The sequence below is a fragment of the Pteropus vampyrus genome, unplaced genomic scaffold, assembly GCF_000151845.1.
Source record: "Pteropus vampyrus isolate Shadow unplaced genomic scaffold, Pvam_2.0 Scaffold148, whole genome shotgun sequence".
NCBI lineage: Eukaryota > Metazoa > Chordata > Mammalia > Chiroptera > Pteropodidae > Pteropus > Pteropus vampyrus.
The window spans coordinates 582796-587055 of record NW_011888929.1 but is presented as its reverse complement, the minus strand read 5'-3'; positions in this window follow the sequence as shown (position 1 = coordinate 587055).

The following is a 4260-nucleotide window of genomic DNA, read 5'->3' as shown; positions in this document are numbered from 1 at the left end:
ATGCCAGTACCATGCTGTTTTGATTACTGTAGCCTTGTAGTATAGTTTGATATCAGGTAGTGTGATACCTCCAACTTTGTTCTTCTTTCTCAAGATTGCTGTAGCTATTTGTGGTTTTCTATGGTTCCATATAAATTTTAGAATTATTCGTTCTAGCTCTCTGAAAAATGCCATCAGTATTTTGATAGGGGTTGCATTGAATCTATAGATTGCTTTGGGTAGTATGACCATTTTAATGATGTTGATAAGACTCTTATATAACTCTGTTTCATATCTCAAGCAAACAAAAACAGAACTCCCCCTCAAAAAAAAGAAAAAAAGATAATCGAATCAAAAGATATCCTTTTAGTAGCTGTAGGACATATTTTCTTCACCATTGGCTAGCTGACAAATGTATTCTAACTTACTTTAGATCAGTGAAATATTAAATCAAATTATATAGTTCTGTATGTTTCATGCTACTATGTGTATCTCTAAGAATTATTTTGGATCTAATTATCAAGAGAACATTGTTGCCTCTGAGAAACTGATGACCTTTATTTCCATAGACAATTTAAAATTTAATGTAGAATTATGTTTTATTTTTCTTTTAAACCAAGAGAAGCATTATCAAATTTATGAATGCATTTTAGTAAAATATTTTCATGATTTCCTGGATTAGAGCAGTAGCATTCTAATTTGTTTCTTTGCATCTGGATTTCCCCATAAGAAAAGTGCTTCTTGTAATTACTACTCATCCTGACACCTGCACTTCATTGGTAGGCGTGCAGTGGAGTCTCAGAATTCCAGGTACATGTGTCCTCTCTCCTAACATTCATATGCTTGAAGACCATCTGAACTAATAACTTTTATAGTGAATGCTGTGGAATACTGCCAAGATCATTTAAAGACCTAGTCACTGATTTCTGCAGCTGCTTGGAGTGTTGCCTGCTTATTTCTCACATTCAAGTCCTTCTCTAACAGTTGTTCCAGGCTAAAGGAAGCTGCTTCACCTAACATCTTTTCCATACCCTAGAGGCCTCTCTCCAGTGACTGGCTGATGAGAGAGTACAGTGGTCCCTTACATATATTCAAGGTATCTCTGAAGGGCCATCTCAGTTCCAAAGTCCCTGAAGAATTGGCTGTTGCCTCAATTACAACTGAATTCCAGTTCAACTTTTTGATACCCATCCCTTCATCCCTTTACAAATTGTGTTTCTAACGACACTCATCAATAACATTTCTGCAAGCAAATCTCTATATCTTGGGGAACATGACCTAAATATGTTGGTATTGTACATCATCCTAGGAAGCTAATCCTAAAATGGGATTTTGAAGCAGGATAAGCGGCCAACTTCATATGCTAATGAAGGACCCCATCACTAGTCAAATTTCAGTAGTGATCACCCTTGGCATGCTGCAGAGAGGCAATTGTTAAAAGTCTTCCAGTGGTGAATTGAAATAAGATACATGTAGAAGGAAATGTGTGGACTGATACAATATTTCAAGCATTTGGGAGGTTCAGTAGAAGAAGTAATAGTAAAGAATATGGAATTGATGACACTAGCCGGATGTTACTGTTTCATTGAAGCAACAATAAAAGGTTATGGATGATTAATAAGCTGTAGAGTCTGGTTAACAGCATATATAAGAGTCTTACCTCCTATGGCTGGAGGCCAGAAAAAGTTGATTATTTGGGTAGTGGAGCTGCAGCACAGGTTGAATCTCAACTTCAGAGGATTTGCTGTGCCAAGACCAGAAAGTTGATTAGGAAATATTTGAACTCTTAGAATTGATATGGGTACCTAAGTACCCATGCACTTTAAAAACTTTAATTCTCTGGTTAATCAAAACCCTTTGAGCCTACAGAAGTGACTTACTTCATCTTGTTTAAGACAGTACACTCTGTTTCTTAAAGACTGTACAGAAGTCCCTTTCTTGTAAGAAAACACATGGCCTTCTCAGCATAATACTACTCCCTCTTGGCGTTTAGAATAAAAATTAGAGTCAAGTCACAACATAACGCTGATGAAAAAATGTAAGATCTCCTAAGTTTATACAGGGTATCCACACCAAAGGAATTGTAGGCCCTAGCTAACATATACCAGCACTTAGAACTCTTTTAGTGAAAGAGAGTATAGATGTTTACATGGAAGGACAGTGCAACACTTTAGCAAGACTACATATTAATGGTTCACCCAGTTCTTTCTCAATGGAACCTATAGCTATTTAACTATAATACAGAAAAAAAAGGATTATTCAAACATTGTAAAAACTGTTAGATGCAGGACTTTGGTTGACATTGTTACTTGGAGAAATGAATTGTCATCATAGCCATCCTCCCCAATAAAATTGGCAGAGAGCATTGCCGAAGGCATAGGGAGCCATGTAATAAATGTAATAAATGAAGCCATAGACCAGGCATGGCTCATGGTGACTCATTGGTCTAATAGGTATAAAGAACTACTTGATGGTGCTTTCTCTGTTATTCAAATGTATAATACTTGGTGGTTCATATTCTTGTTCATTTCTAGAATCCCAACATTACTTCCTTGATCTGTGAAGTAAGAGATCCCATAGAAAAAGCCAAGTGTAAGCCTCGGAGACTAACCCGCATCCCACAAAGATAGTAAATCAAGAGCAATATAATATCCTGGAATGAATGGTAGGAAATACAGCCAATTTTTATACCTAAGGGATGTTAAATTGTGGTTTCATTATATTCTCGTCATTCATTAGTCTGGTCGTTACAAAAATCAGCTATATCCTGGCAGGTGAAAGTGTGCTATTACAAACTCAAACAAATAGTAGCCTCAATTACTATACCTGCTTAAGTTGTGTTATAGACACTAAACAAGATGCCTGTAGTTTGTATGCAGCCATTAATTAGGCAAATGTATGCTTTCTTATCACAATCAAGTGATTGAGAAGAAGCAGAAGCAGTTTGCATCCACTTGGTGTATTATTTTTCTGGGCCTGCTTTAGCAAATTATCGTGATCTGAGTGGCTTAAAACAAACTTAATTCTCTCACAGTTCTTGAGGCCATAAATCTGAAATCAAGGTGTTAGCAGGGTCGGTTCTTTCTGAAGGCTCTGAGAGAGAATACGTCCCATGCCTTTCTCCTAGCTTCTGATAGGTTCTATAGTCCTTAGCTTTCCTTCGCTTGCATTGCAGTGACTGCAATGCTGCCACCCTCTTTACATGGAGTTCCCATGTGTTTCTGTTTTCTGTTTTTATGAGCACAGCAGTTATTAGAATAGAGCCCACCCTAATCTGGTTATGATCTCATTTTAACTTACTAATTGCATCTTCAAAGATTCTATTTCCAAATAAAATAACATTCTGATGTTCTGGGTAGACAAGTGATTTTAGAAGGACATTATTCAATCTAGTATACTTGGCATCGTCCACAGTACACATTTACAGTCCTACACTCTGTAATATTCTAGTACCAAAAGAATTCAAACACTTAGGCATTCTGTATCATCACATTGGTTGACTCTATTGTTGACAATATTTGTAGATGTTGACATTTTGCTCTATAGGCAAGTATGCTGGAGTCTTTTTTAACACACATATACCTCATAAAGTGAGAACTGAGCTCTGTAAAAATTTTGGAGGATATCTACCACTACTGCCCATGGTTGAACTAGTTACTGATGCTGCTGAATCTCCAACTCTGAAAGAACAACTATTAGTTTTGCTTTTTAAAAACTGGACAATTGCCTGATATAAATAATATGCTGTTAACAGAACCTGAAAGTCTAATATTTTATTTGATATAAATACAAACTGATATATTCTAGCAATAATAGTATCTTTTCCCCAGACTCATCAGTTATTTATATTTAGTCTTATTTGCTTTCTGTTTTTTTCTATTTTTTCTACTGGCTTTTTCTATTTGTAAGTACTTGTTTTTTGTTGTTCTAATTTGAGGTGAGATACATTAATGTTATATAAATATCCCATTCTTTATCAAATCTTCAATCACAAGTTTTAGCATTCATTAATAATATTGTTACTTCATCATTTTTCCATGTTTATTAGTTTGCTTTATTCTCCATCCATTTGCTGATTTATTTATTTATATCAGTATGAAATTTCATTTTTTTCAGTAAGTTATAATCCATTATCACTATTATTATTTTGACACTCAAATTGTTTCAGATGCGGGCAATAAAGGCTTCTATAGTCTGGCTCCTGTGCACTTTTGACACATCTCCATTGTTCCTTTCTTACTTACGTCACAACAGTATGTTCCAGACACATCTTATGTTTTT